At 34.9% G+C, this 16,204-nt stretch overlaps 1 long non-coding RNA gene across 1 annotated transcript in view; it reads left to right on the top strand.

Annotated features, from left to right (window-relative positions):
- Nucleotides 1–887: 887 nt before the first annotated feature.
- The window catches only part of LOC131414937 (uncharacterized), a 36,491-nt gene continuing 21,174 nt past the window's right edge, over nt 888–16,204 (top strand). Inside the window, exon 1 of the long non-coding RNA XR_009222265.1 lies at nt 888–1,100. This is a non-coding gene — a long non-coding RNA (uncharacterized LOC131414937). The remainder of the gene's footprint in view (nt 1,101–16,204) is intronic.

Below are 16,204 nucleotides of genomic sequence, written 5' to 3'. Positions count from 1 at the left end.
CCGCTAACCTCATAATATTACTGTTGACACAAAAGAAATAATTTTTGTACTTTGGAAACCATGAGCTATTCTATGGATATACTGTTAATATTATTAGAGTATAGAAAAAAGTCATGAGAAATAATCTTGAGAAAGTCCATCTCCTTTTAGTCGCCCTCCCCTGTGTGACTAGTCAGAAACCAAAGCTTGACAAGACTTGACAAGAAGTTTTTATAATATGAGGGACTGAAATCTAGCTTTACTTTGTGATTTTGCTGCTAAATTTATCACAGAAATTATCATTGTAAAGATAACCCCAGACTCATTTGGTCAAAGCTATCTACTTTTTCAAGATTTTCTTAATCTCTTGTTAGACGGGCATATTAAGGTCAAGACTAGAACTAAACTAATCATGAATCAATATAACAAGATCTATTAGGCTTGTGAAGTGAACTTCCATTTGAAAATATCCAAGTTTCTCATAGACAGGCAGGCAGAGACACACACACACACCAAATTTAGGTTGCTATGCTTTGCCTTGTATCCTTAGGAATATTTTTAAGTTTTTACCATATAATCAAACTTTATCTTTATGTAGGAAAATTCTAGAAGTAAAGGAAGCATTGGGTGCTACTTTCAACAATTTGTAACAGTTCTTATTTAGCTACTATGTGAGGTAATAAATTTTAAAATAAGTCACTTACAGAGACAGCGAGAAAAAAAGAGGGAAAGATTGAGAAACTATGAAAGTAACACAAAAATCCAAATGTGAAATTGTTTTTTTTAGAAATGAGTTGGAATTTTATTGTGAGAGAGGGAGGGGAGTAACAGGGAGCATGTTTGTTTGTTTCCTTTGGGACCTACACTGAATTTATTGAATATTTTGGTCTTTTTCCCTCCAGGCACTGCCTCCTTCGCTGGACCACAAGGAATGCCTTTTTGGAAAAGTAATGGAGTCCAGTGAACTTTAACTTCATTGATCTCTAAGGATTATTGAAAATTATAAAACTTGCTATGGGACTCTGATGTGCCAGAAGCCACTAGAAAAAGAAGTTTGATATTCAGAATCTCATCAAGAGCCTCTCCTTGTCTTTAGATAGAGACTAAAATGATACTTTCAAGTAAGTAATAATTTCCAATATTAGCCTATTGGGTAGAAAAGTGCCTTAGTGAAAAAATTTGTTGGAGTTAGAGATTCATCACTCAGATACTCTAGGCACTGGCTGCATAGACTTGGTATTGTTATAAATATTCAAGAAATTTAATGCTTTCTTTTCCTTTTTACTCTGAATTCCTTGGCCATTGTTTTAGAGAGTATTTTGACAAATTCTCAGTTCTTGAGGGCTCTGGGGCATTTTTGTTTCTTATATGAGTGCAGAGGAGTGTTAGGTGGTTAAATAATTACAAAGGACTAAAAATAAACCATAGTTTATTTTTTCAGATTTTGAATTACAAAATTATTTAAATGTTGTCTGTAATCGAAGTGCTACATTACTATGTAATGAAATTACAATACTGCTTAATGACTCAGGAAACTGCATGCAAAAAAATATTTGTACACAAGGTGGTGATGTTAGCAACCAACTACAGTACTTTTATTCTGCTAAAAACCACAATAAATAACAACAGATTATTTTCCCTGAGTGATCTCTAAAGGGTATGTTCAGGTGTTCATATAATGATAGCATGTAAGGGCACAGAGCACACAGAAAACCTGTCATCGCACATCATTAAAGTAACAGGGAAAGAAGAGAAAAAGGACAAATCACAAAAAGGAGAGTTAGTAACTTCTGAAGAAAGAAATGATATATACATGTAGTAACGATTCAAGAACCCAGCTTTTAATATCTAAGTTTCTACTGACACCTATTTGGATATTTAAGTCCGAAGAATTAAATCCTAAATGTAAAATTGTTTCTGTAGCTCTAAAAAAATATTCCCACTTCCCAGAAAGATTTCTTCAGAAAGCCTTCATTTTACAACCCTCCCCTGCCTTTACAAATAGCGTTTTTTATCTCAATCTTGACTACAATGTTGACCCATAGAGGAGAATGTCTTTTCCTCTATTCATGTTTCTTGTATAGAAATTTAAATTTTTAAATTTGTATTAGCATAATTCAAAATAATTAAAAAGTGAAGCTGATAATAAGTCGCAAACCTTATTTCTCATGAAATATTGAACTTGTTAACCTCATCAATACTAAAATATAAATTAGCTAATATATGCCCACACTTAAACTAGTTCATGTTTTGTTCATTGGTACATTAATAATGACCTCTAAGACATAAGTAATTAATCTTATTAATACTTAGCCCCCCAAATTCAATTATTTGTTACAGTGAAATATATTTATTCTCAGATTTTTTTTTAAAAAAGTAAATAATGGCATCAGCAGGAATACAGAACTTGTTGGTTACAGGGTAGAAAGCTTGTGTGCTATGAATCAAAAAGGTAGGCAGATGGATTTTCAATTTTAAGATTCTTCTCCCAAGATGAAAAGAGCAGCAATTGTTATTTGCAAGCTAGAAAGCAAAATATCTGTTCTTGAATTATCTAAGGATGAGTCAGAAACTTAAACCCAAAGAAAAGTAATAAATAATGACAACAGATGTTTGTAAACCTGTGCTCCACTGTTCGGTGTTTCTACGTGTTGTTTTGCCTTGATGTGCTGTCAGCCGCCTCTCACCTGGGAGCAGTGATATCTTATCAAAGCCCAAACAGTTCCTCTTCACAACAGACAGATAATAGTGCCTTTCAATTTATCATACTGGAAGTCTAAGAGAACCATGGGAACGATTGGTCAGGTGACAGTTTGATGGACAGTTTGACAGCCCTTAAAGCATCATGGGAAATGGTTGTCACCTGATTTTCAGAGCGACCAGGAGATAACCTTCAGAATGACGAGGAAAACAAAAATCTGAATATTTGTATAAGATCCAGCGGCAGCATCAGTGTTACTTACGTGATAATAGGTATGAATTTAGATGACTCAAAATGTGATTATCAAACCTGAGAGGTTTCTCCAAGTCCAAAAGTGCCCTTCATCTCTTTAGATGCCTTTTACATTTTTATTCAAATGTCATTTGAAAAATATATACATAATATAGGGCCTTTGATTTTAAAGAGACATAATAAAATGTATCAAGCATTTAACCACGTGATAAATATATTAGCTGACCATTAATATTCTCCAGCTTTGAAATCTGCTTTCCCTTTAACAAACTCCTTGTACACCTTTTCCTAAATATACTTTGCACATTACAGTTCTAATTAGAAAGTCTGTCATAAAGAATCATATGGATCCAGTTTTACACTCTGGGCTACCTCGGCCTCATGAAGACCAGTGTAGACTTGGTGTGAGAAACAAAATAAGAGAAATCAGTTTGAAGATGTTTGGCACAAAAATGTTTGAATCTGTATTTATTTATTCGTACAGTCAACAAATATGAATTGAACACTTACTACACGCCAGGGTCTCTGCTGGACATGTAAAGATGAGAAAGATAAAACTCCAGCTTACAACTTTCTTACAGTTTGAGAGTGAGGATAGTCAGAGTTTTAAATTAATAGTAGATGGCAAGAGAGGTGAAGAAATGGTCCAAATCCATTGCCTTCTAGTTGTTGAGGTTTACACACAGTCATTTACAAAGTTGTCTCTTGCGTATTTTCTCTCATGTACTCTATATGCAGTTTACAATAGTTTTATGGGCTGATCTAAAGAAATTCTGCCTGAAAATTGGGATTCCAAAGAAAAAAATAAGCACTCAATGTTTATACATTTATTGAATGCCTCCCCAGTGTAAAGAATGATTCCAGAGACAGTAGAGGTAAAAGAGACTTGAGATGCAATTCCCGTAAATGAGGAGGACTCTAGACATCACAAACCCTCAGTCCCTTAGATAATTCAGCTACTTCTTTTTTTGAGAACATACACTCAATAACTTTTTATTTTAAAATAATATCTAACATACAGAACAGTTATAAGAATAGTACAAGGAACTCCTTTATAGTCATCAGTCAAAATTCACCAATTGTTAACATTTTGCCACGTTTGTTGTTACTCCTATTTTCTCTCTTTCATGCATCCTTCCTCTCTCCTTCCCTTATTTAGCTATGTAATATGATATTTTTTATATTTTAATAAGTTTAATAGAGGAAAATGAGATTAGATTTGTGTCTGATTCATCTTTATCTTTCTACTCCTTCACAAAACCTAGCAACTGCCTTGTATATACTTAATAAATATATATATGAATGAATGATAAATAATATGCAACCTAAACCTAGTCTTTGGTCTTTTAGATTTGTGTTTATATGTAAATATAAAAGGTACTATAATTATTTGTCTAAAACATATGTAATATTTTACAAAATATAAATCTTAACCCAACTATGTCTGATCAATAACTGATTTAATAAAGAAATAATACAATAAAATAAAGAAATTGCAGCAGAAATGTCAAGTGACTTTCCAAAGGAAGTAGAAGATAAGAGCTTCAGGTGCTGCTGGCTCTTGGTCTTCCTCTGGGACAAGTAGACCAACTATCGATGCTGGACAGAAAGCGGGGATTTAAACAGCAACTGCCTTTCTGAAAAACACTCTGGCACCATTGTTGAGACTAGTACCATTTGGCTGCTTGACACTTTTGGGATAACACTCTGCTTTCACAAATTTTGATGCTTTGGATTCACATTCCAACATGATTTTCTGTATCCAGTTGTGCCAAAGCCAGACAAGCCAGACAAATTGTGAGAGCACCCTTGGTGTTTTCCAGGGAACTGAAAAAAGCCAGTAAATAATTTAAATAACTATTAACAACAAAATGTTCTCCATGTAATTCTTCACAAGAAGACTCATTATTTGAAAAAGGAGAAAAAGAAACCGAAGTTTGCAAATGCAAAGCAAAATGCTTTCGAGTGCCGTACGCAAATTCAAATACTTAGAGACTGATAAAAATACATTTTGCTTATTTCAAATTGGGAGGGCACGATGTGGGAGGAAGATTTATAATAACTGATACATGGACAATGTCCAAATGCTACAGAACAACTGAATTCAGAATCATTTCTGAATCAGAGCTTTTCCTTGCCTTGTTGAAATAAACCCATGCAGGATCAGGTCGTAACGGGTCCCAGATGTAGTTCCTAGCTCACCTGATATGAATTAAGTTTCATTGTTAACAACTAATGTAGTCATTTAAGCCAGCTAAATAAGCTTAATATAAAGCCAGAACCAAAGTATTATAACATATTTCATAGTTACGCCAAAATTTGTGGTCTGGAAACTTAGAATAAACCTAATGTTGAATTTTCAGTCGGACTAAAATTTTCGCAAGAAGAAATTTTCAGACTAAAAATTCCACAAAAGGAAAAAAGATGATTTATTAGTTAAGTCATAAAACCACTTTAAAAATATGACATAGACTTTCACGTTATAAATTTCAACATAGAAAATCAGCTTGACTGTGAAGCAGGATTTTGAAGAGCACAAAATTCTTATATGGGCTAATGTAGGTTATATGAATCGCGGGCTTTTTAAACACTATGCTTACTTAGAGTGTATAAAATTGGTGATCTTCTAGCTCAAAACATGTAAGTACTACTGTATGGACTCTTCTGCTAAGGTGCAACAGGGTCCCTGGTGTGAGACACAAGAGAATCTTGAGTCTTATGACCCAGATTAGAGTATTAAAGTTATTTGTGTTAGCCCTTTCTTCTTCCAAGGTATGTACAGCACACTTAAAATGTGGGAAATTCTGGGTTCATTTTCTCTTATTTTTCTGACTATGTCTCTCCAAATTTGGTATATCTTGGTATTCAAAATACAAAAAGCTTTCCTTTAGATGCCTTTTTTATATACACTTTTTTTGTTTTTTAATTATTTATTTTTAATGATACAAAACATATAGCTTGCATGGTTAGAAAATGGGTTTAAGGTTTTAAAATCTGAGCTCATCATATTTATTCTGTACCTTTCCAGCAAACTGGAGACTTGTGAGGAAAGTGAGTCAATGAGTATGTTGATATTTTTTAAACGTGTTTAGAAAAGCTGTCTGGTTTTCTTAATGCCAGAAAGTAACCACTGAAGAATCGTACCTGAAGTTACCCTGCTATGGCTTTTACAACTTAGTTACAGCTAAAAAGGTTTGATTTTTGTTTCTTTTTTTTCAAGAAAAATGTGAAAAAGAGGGGAATATGGTAGCATATCTTACTAATACTGTTTTAAACATTTGCTATTAAATTATTTAAGCTACATGTTTACATTGATGAGTATGTTTTGAATGTAGAAAGGGAATTGGTTCTAGCTTTCTGTCTGCTTCTCAGAGTTCTGATTTGTGGTTATTCAGAGATTTATGATAAACTTTCTGCACCTTGCATCTGCTGAACAATCCTAGGGTTATAAAAATGGCACCTTGCATGGTTCAGCTTTCACTTCTACCTAATTCATTCTCATAAATTCTTCTTTTGACATATGTAAAAAGAAAATACTTGAAGTTAGATTTAAACTAATTCTTAGAATCCAAATGGTGTTAGAATCTACATTAGTACGTTTATTTTTCTAGATTGTAGCTATATGTGATGAAGAAAACCCAAAGTGGAAAGTGAAATTATTGCTCAACTGAGTGACTATTTTATCTACATTATATCAAATTAACAGTTTGACTTTTTCCACTGAATATGCCTAACTGGCAGTTGTGTTAGAATTTTATAGGTGCAGCCATAGTGTTTTAATAATCGAGCAGCAATGCTTCCCATTATTTATTACATATAGCACGTTAAACCCACTATTTTCTTTCTAGCTTTATTGTTAATAGAGAACAAATGAACATCATTTCTTTCCACTCCTGTATTGTTCCTTATGTGGTATATTTGAAATTTGCTCTCTCCTCTTCTCTCAGTCAAAAAAAGCTTAATTCTTTGTTTCTCTTCCCTCACCAGCTTAGGAAAGTTACTTACAGTTCTCTGAGACTCAGTTTCCTCACCTGCAAAGTGGAAATAATTATAAGATTAACGATACTACACAGAACTGCATATTACCTCCAGTAACACAGTCAGCTCCCAATTCAAGCTAATTCCCTTCTCTTTGATTAGTGGAATCCTATTGATTGAATTGTGTCAGAAGACAGGTTATTCAATGTCTTAAATTAACCTCTTTCCTTCAATTACACTGAAGCATAAATCCATGTGTCAGCAGATACAAATCTTTCTGCTGGGTTGATTTATTAAAAAAGACTCATTGGGGCTGGCCCCACGGCCTAGTGGTTAAGTTTGGTGCACTCTGCTCCAGAGGCCCGGGTTTGCGGGTTCAGATCCTGGGCGTGGACCTACACCACTTGTCAGCCATGTTGTGGTGGCAACCCACATATAAAAGAGAGAAAGATTGGCACAGGTGTTAGCTCAGGGCTAATTTTCCTCAGCCAAAAAAAAAAAAAGGACTCACCACAAAAATAATTCTAAATCATAAGACTGAACATTGCCAATGTTCAGAAAACACAATCCTTCCCAAAGACAGGAAAAATGATTTTTTGCCTACCTTACTAAAAGCCAATACGAATTTCCCCTTAAATATTTCCCCTTAAATATTTTTTCCTACAATTCCATGAAGCAATAGTAGAAGAATATTTGGATTATGTTGTCCAGTATGTTTATATAGATATCTGAAAACTTCAAAAGATATACAAGGTATTATCCACATTTTGTCACTGTGAAATCAAGAAGGAAGCTATCCTCAAAACAACAACACAACAAATACTTAGTGACGGGCATTGTGTTCAAGTACTTAACATGGGTTATCTGATTTAATCCTCACAACACTATTGAGATAAGTACTATTATTATTAATATCATCATCATCATCGTCATTATTATTCTCATTTCACAGATGAGAAATTTGGTCATGGAGAGAGTAAGCAGCCCGATCAAGGTTATATAGTCTGTTAGTGCTGGAGTTGGAATTCCAGATGATCTACACAAAACTTATTGTGCTCATTTGAACATGAGCTTTAAAGGAATAGCAGTTCTTTTATTCTTAAAAAAAAAGAACGATATAACTATTTCTTTACCTTTCGACTCTTAGGCAATAATAAAATCTAATTCTAAATATTTAAAGCATTCATTTAGACTAGTGGTTCTCAAATTGTATTGGCCTCAGAAACCCTTTACATTTTTTAAAATTATTGAAGAGCCCAAAGACCTTTTGTTTAAAAAAGTTATATCTATCAATATTTATCAGATTAGAAATTGAAACTGAGAAACTTTTAAAACATTTAGCAATTTAGTTAAAAATAACAATAAAGAACACATTAGATGTGAACATAACTAATATGTTTTGAAAAATAGCTCCAGTTATTTTGTGAAAAAAATGGCATTATTTTACATTTTTTCAAATTCTGTAATATCTGGCTTAATAGAAAACAGCTGAATGCTCATATCTGCTTCTGTGCCCATTCTGTTGTGATTTTGAAGTATATCAAGAAAATCTGGCCTCTTACAAATGTATAGTTGGAAAAGAGAGGAGTATTTTAATAGCCTTTTCAGATAATTATGGATGTTATTTTTTGATAGGACACCAAAACTTGACAAATGTGGTTTTTTAAAGGTTAGTTTCAATGTGGAATTTGAAACACTAGAATGAACTTTTGTACACTGTTGTATTAAACTCCACTGGTTTATTTGGCACCTTGAGTGGATCTTTTACCCATGCATGGTTTTGAAATAACATGTTAGTCTTTTGGAAAATATCAGTTCATTTCAGATCTTCTAAATGTTGACACATTTCATTATGCAATATTTAAAAATCAAACCATATTGATTAATATCACCACTGATCCCATCAGAAAGTCAGCTTGCAACTCAAACAACCACACTAGTGCTTTCCTTGAGACAAGCGTCCTACTTCAGTACACAGCAGAAGTGCTTTATGTGTATTTCCCATTTTGTCACACAGAATATTAAAAAGACATGTACTGAAGGGACAGGATTTAATAATTAATAACTTACTGTTTAATCAAGGAAATTCTTTTTTTTTTTTTTGTGAGGAAGATCAGCCCTGAGCTAACATCCATGCTAATTCTCCTCTTTTTGCTGAGGAAGACCAGCTCTGAGCTAACATCTATTGCCAATCTTCCTCCTTTTTTTCCCCAAAGCCCCAGTAGATAGTTGTATGTCATAGTTGCACATCCTTCTAGTTGCTGTATGTGGGACGCGGCCTCAGCATGGGTGGAGAAGCAGTGCGTCGGTGCGCGCCCGGGATCCAAACCCTGGCCGCTGGTAGCGGCGCGCTCACTTAACCGCTAAGCCACGTGGCCGGCCCCGTAATCAAAAAATTCTTAAGTGAAACTGGCTTTTTTTTTTTTTTAATGTAAGTGTGTAGAAGTGAAGAATATAACAACTGCTGGTAGAGTTCAGTGCCACTGCCTTGACTCACCAGCAGTTGAACCACCATTGTTTGTGCACAATCAGTGTAAAATGCCAACACAGTAAAAAAGCAAGTAATAGCTTAGTATTATCATAAAAATATTTTTGACTTCCTAGACCTCCGGAAAGGGTCTCAGGGACCCCAGGGGTTTGCAGACCACACTTTCTGAATCATTGATTTAAGGTTATACTCTCCTTCTGCCTGTCAAATATTCCACAGGTAATTCTGGAAGAGGAATTAAAATGGGATAGAAAAATTGCATGTAAAAAAATTTTTTTATTCCTTTGATTCTTGGTTCTCCTTCTACTGTAAAAGTTAAATCTTGGCTTTTCCACATTCTATAAAACTCTGAATTCATTTCTTTTTTTTTTTTTTTTTTTTTTTTTTTTTTTGTGAGGAAATCAGCCCTGTGCTAACATCCGCCAATCCTCCTCTTTTTTGCTGAGGAAGACGGCCCTGGGCTAACATCTGTGCCCATCTTCCTCCACTTTATATGGGACGCCGCCACAGCATGGCTTGCCAAGCAGTGCGTCGGTGCGCGCCCGGGATCCGAACCAGCGAACCCCGGGCCGCCGCAGCGGAGCGCGCGCACTTAACCGCTTGCGCCACCGGGCCGGCCCCTGAATTCATTTCTTTTTAATCACTTGTCTGGATTACTGTGGTCCCATGTCTATGCCTACAAGTCATTACCCTGTTTTGAAAGGTGTTTTGAACAATATATTAAGAGGAAGAGAGAATAAACAAGTAATAAGATTTCCCCAGGCTATAAATTAATTACTGTGTATAAACTGCTCAGCAGGTAAAGTCATTCAGGTCAATAGGGTATCTTTCACTAATCAACCTCTACATTAATTTACTAATTTCTCTGTACCTCCCAACGTGAGGACTCTATTGAGATGTATCATTTGTATTTCCTAATTTGAATAGATTATGAATATATTATGAGGCAACTGAAGATACACAGATTGTGCATATTAGATCTTTTCCATAACTAATTCAAGAATGAAATATGTATGTTGTTTAGAAGTCAGTTCTCAGGGATAAATGATAGAAGTTGGCCCTAAACTGAACCTGAGGTGAATTCTTTTAGTCTGGGCCATTGTAAACTATTTAATTCTGAAAACATCTCCTTAAAATAAGTTTAAAAATTATCTGAACTAATCCTTTATGAATAAGGGTTAAAGACTTAATCCTATGATTTTATAAATCCACGGTATCTAACAAATTGCGTGTTTATTTTACTCTATTGTCCAAATCAGTTCATACAAGTTCTTAAACAAGAAGGGTCAATACTTAACACCTCGTGATCTGTGAACCATTTATTTTACAGTCATTTTAGATTTTGAATATGTCACTAGTTTATTGTTTTCTTCCTTTTTCTGGTTGTAATCTAATAGTAAGAGACAATAGAGGACTTTTAACACATTTTCTTACTTCATATCATAACATTTTAAATAACTTTATTTTGAGTAAAAATAAAACTGAAATATTTATCATAGGAGTGATACAGGTGGGGATAGGGTGAAGGGGGGTATGTTCGCCTTGAGCTTTCAAATGTCACCTGCCATTTCTCTATGAAGGCAGTGCTCACTCGGGCCCACTTCCGGGCTCTCAGGTTTCCCTCTTTCCTGGTATGCCAACACCCCAAACCCCTTCTATCTTCCTCTTTAAATGCCACTCATTCTTCAAGGACCTCCTCAATAAAGCAGGGTGACTCCAGGTTTCATACTTCTCCCTCTTGTGTATTTACAGTCTAGGGGCATTTCTTCAGCATTTTCTCTAGCTCCTTACCATAGTACTCAGTTCTTAATAGGCACCCAAGGAAACTTGTTATGATCAAATATAAACCATCAGAAAAAAATGAATGAAAGTTAGTTCATTAGGAGAATGATTTTTTCAAATGATTTGCCACATGTTATGATTTTGGAAAATCAACACAAAAGTAGAGATGAAAACAATGAAAAATTCAGAAAAATAATTTCCCTAAAGAAGTTACAAATTGTTTTATCCTCTAAGCACAGAATAATTTTGAGCAGTGAATTTTTGCAAAAGAAAGAGTAAAATGTTAGCTATGAGACTTGCTATGGATTGAACAATATTTATAGTGAAGAGGAAAATAAACAATGTTGTCTGCCTTGTTTTCTCAAAAGATCATGTATTTAGAGGAATAAAACAAGTCTGACAGGTTTGGAGAAGCAAGTAAGTTTGAAACTCAGCTTAGTCTAGTTCTACGGGCTTGAGATCCACAGAGAAGTTTGGACTCACTTCTGTAACAAGAATTGAAAATATCTGTTTCTGTTGAAATATGGACCTCAATAAGCCTGCCATCGTATTGTCACTTTCTCAACCGCCTGATTAGACTTTTAACAGAAATAGGAATTATAAATATTGGGAGACGCAGTTTTCATTTTTGTAGATGTGCTGTAAACTTAGAAAGGCCAGAAAAATAAAAATTCAATATATCTTGACTATAGAAAATCAATAGCATACCTGGAAAATTATGGAAAATAGAAGTTATAAAGGGATCCTATTTGCAAAAGAAACAAAAATATACTTTTAAATCTCTAAGTAGTTTTATAAAAACCTTCACAAGGAAAGTACATAACTTACATGAAGAAAACTAAAAACAGGGGCCGGCCCAGTGGCATAGCAGTTAAGTTCGCGCGCTCTGCTACAGCGCCCTGGGGTTCACAGGTTCGAATTCTGGGTGCGGACCTTCACACTGCTCATCAAGCCATACTGTGGCAGCGTCCCATCTACAAAATAGAGGAAGATGGGCACAGATGTTAGCTCAGGGCCAATCTCCCTCGCTAAAAACAAAAAAAAAACAAAGGAAAACTAAAAACTTAAAATACTAATAAATGTACAGCTATCGAGTATTCATGATTAGAGAAACTAAACACTATAAAAACACTGATTTTGCCAAATAATGTATATATGTAATGTTACCACAATAAAGTATCCTAAACAAATTGAGAGGTGGGTCCTAAAATACAAGGGAGGACTAAGCAAGCAAAATGCAAAGAAATTTTTTTTTCATCTTTTTTTTTTTTTTATTTGGTGAGGAAGATTGTCCCTGAGCTAAAATCCCTTGCCAATCTTCCTCTTTTTGCTTGAGGAAGATTGTCCCTGAGCTAACATCTATGCCAATCTTCCTCTGTTTTGTACGTGGGATGCTGCCATAGCATGGCTGATGAGTGGTGTACAGGTCCACGCCCAGCATCCAAACCTGCAAACCCTGGGCCACTGAGGCAGAGTGCGTGAACTTAACCACTATGCCACCAGACCAGCCCTCCCTTTTCTTTTTCAGGGAAAGTTTCGCCCTGAGCTAACGTCTGTTGCCAATCTTCCTCCTTTTTTTTTCCGCTCCCCAAAGCCCCAGTGCATGATTGTATATCCTAGTTGTAAGTCCTTCTAGTTCTTCTGTGTGGGCTCTGCCCTGCCGCAGCATGGCAACTGACAGACGGGTGGTGTGGTTTCATGACCGGGAAACGAACTCGGGCTGCTGAAGCAGTGGGAACACCGAACTTTAACCTCTAGGCCATCAGGGCTGGCTCACAAAGAAACTTTTGAAAAGAAAATGTATTAGAGGTAAGGTAACCCTACCATTTTTTAAAACATACTTAAGCTACAATAATAAAAAGAGTAGTGCTGGAATAATAATTAAGCATTAGGATAGAATAGCTCAGATGTTATATACATAAAATGTATATTTATGTATATATACATATGTACACATATATGCATATATAATTTCTGCTCCATTTAGTTTCCATTATATATAACAATTTAATATATGAAGAATAATGTGTAACATAACTAGTTAATGAGGAAGGGAAGGATTATGTAGCAAATAAGAACTAAGGATTTGAAAAATTGCCAATTAAGATGGCTGCTTCATGCTACATGCACAAATAAAATGTGTATATCGTGAGAAGAGCTAAAAGGAAAAAGCTGCTATGGGAACTCTGGAATTTTGCAATGGAAAGATTCTACATATTCTTCATTTGTCCAGAAAGCATCCATTAGATTTTAATTCCCAATGGTTTTGCAATGTATGCATCTTTGTCTCCCTCACAACAACTAGCACTGAGCTTTTCACACTATCAGTGTGCAGTGCACTTTTTGATAGGTAGTTGACAGATTTATTCCTTCATTTACTCATTCAAATATTATTATTGAAAAATATTTGGCCACATTCACTTTTTAAAGGTATACTTTTTTCCTCTAAAAAGAGTATATTTTGATCTATCTTTTTATCTGTAACAGACATAGTTGTATCTGTCTTGCTTGGACTGTACTTCCTATAAAAATAAAAGCAACAACAACAACTAAAAACAACCTTGTGCCTTTAGCTTTTGGATCATACAATGTTTTCCATGAATGGAGCACTTGGGTAAATCAGGCTTTAAGATAATAGAAACCTGCAGAGCTATGCCTTTCCATGACTCTCTTCATGTCATAATTCAAAGGCATTAGTTTGAACTTCATTTTCCCAGTATAATGATTTTGGTCATGGATACTTTGTAACTGAGGTCTCCATACTGGAATTGGTCTCATTTCAGGATGAGAGTAAGATTTATATGAGAACAGCAAAATGATGGTCAAAATAATCTTTCAAAAGTCAGGAGATAACCTTATCTCAAGAGAAAAATACTGTCCAGTGACCGTGTGTTCTAAAATAAAGGTCTTGCTTCTGATCTCACTTTTCTATCGAGGAAACTGTAAAAATATGATAAAATAGAAAGCTATTACTTGAGTTCAGGGAAAATTGAAGGTATTTTATTTAAATGTTACTCTTTCCCCCAGTGTGCTATTTGTTTTTGATTTTTTTTTGCATGATATAATTTCATGGTATTTTGATAGAATTTTGTACCTAAAAGAAATCTTAATATAATTTGTATTATTGACCTGAAAGTTCAGAGGCAACATTATCAAATGGTAAGCAATTCTGAGTAAATTTTATTACTTATGACAAAGGTATCTCTGTCATTTCTGGAAGTGTTAGTCAATTGTGCTAAAAGTGCACTCTCCAGTGCTTTGTAAATTGTGTTTATTTCTGCATGTCAGTTTCCTGTTCGTTTAGAAACCTCAAGTCTATATAACTGTGATTTTTTTTTCTATTTGAGTAAAGACTGCGTTCTTTTCTTCCTCCCGCTAGATGATTGCTCAAGTTCCCTTCCAGCTTCATGAACCTATGACTGTTTAGTAAAGTTGAATCTAATATAATTCTTTTTGGATACTCATGTATTACTTTGAAATTCCAGAAGCCATTTATGGAAAAAGAACTGATGATATGTGCTGCAGCCTTGTAGAGAGCACTCACTCTCGTTTAGTCTATTTCATTGAACACTTTAGGGCCTGTAGCGCTCTATTACAAGCTGGTGATTTTTGGATAGATTGAGAGACAGACTGACAAATATGGATGGATGAGTGGATGAATGGATGGATGGATGAATAGATGGATGGATGGTCAGGGAGGTGGAAATATATATATAGTTTGGTCTCTTCCTGATGAGGGCAAACCCTTACTATTTTCCTTCCAAGGCCTATGAATCACAGACATCATTTGTCTTGCTGAGTGCTTCTGCAGGAGCCTGTCCAATACTATTCTTTCATGAATGGCCTACTGGGATTGTCTGAAACCATGCCAGAATTTCAGAAAACTTAGATTATACTCATGAAGATTCTTCCAGGCTTTGGTTGTTTGGATGGCTGCTGAATCTTACATTTCTTCCCCCTAAGAGCAGTGGTGGACTGATCAAATAAGATAATATAATTCTTTGTTTTTTTTTCTGAAATGAGCTAACGAACATTTTCCCTCATTGTATTTTGAAAATTATGTAAGGAATAAGTAGATCTTTTAAAATAAATATTGGTGGTTTATTTTTAAAGGAATTTATCTTTTATAAAACAAAAAATGAGCAAAGGAGTGATTTATAGGAATGGATCTATTTTTCTGTGCAAAAATTTCATAAGCATTTAAGTCTTCTTTTTAAAAGATAACCTAAAATCAAGAGGTAGCACTATGAATAACTAATAGCCCTCTGATATATATCCCCCCACTAGGTAGAACAAATCACTTTACCTCTACTTTCTCTTTGCAAAATGGGAATAATCTTAGCTACTTGACATTAAGGTTTTTCAAAGTTAGCATTAATGATCATTCTAAAGAATTCCCAGAACTGGTCAGGATATCCAGGCTAATATGTGCATTAACATTATATGGGTTATGATTTATCTTTCTCAGAGACAGGACATCAAATAATCTTGGATCAAGGATATTTAGGATAACATTAGACACTGAAAGACAATGTGAGAATAAAGACAGGTCCATTTTCACAATAATATAGGATCTATGTCTAAAAATAATTTCTAAGTTCTGGCCATCCACATGGGAAGCATCTCCAGTTAAAAGTCTCTATGGTGTGCTTTTTCACCGGGGAAATGTAAGATACTTGCAGAAGACATTCATCCAATGATGATTTTAACAATAGAGAGCATCATATAAGGATGAAAAACATTATGAGAATAGTTTGGCCACTAAGAGATTGAGAGACCAGAACCTATCTCAGTACAAGAAAGCTTATAATACCAATGCCATTCAATAAAGACCTTTCCTGAGAATACTATGGAAATGACACCTTAGAAAGACATGTCAGGGGCCGGCCCGGTGGTGTAGTAGTTAAGTTTGCGTGCTTTGCTTCTGCGGTCCAGGTTCGCAGGCCAAATCCCGGGCACGGACCTACACCGCTCATCAAGCCATGCTGTGGCAGCGTCCCACATACAAAATAGAGGAAGATTGG

Source organism: Diceros bicornis, chromosome 15, assembly GCF_020826845.1.
Source record: "Diceros bicornis minor isolate mBicDic1 chromosome 15, mDicBic1.mat.cur, whole genome shotgun sequence".
NCBI lineage: Eukaryota > Metazoa > Chordata > Mammalia > Perissodactyla > Rhinocerotidae > Diceros > Diceros bicornis.
This window is presented reverse-complemented; position numbering and strand designations above follow the sequence as displayed.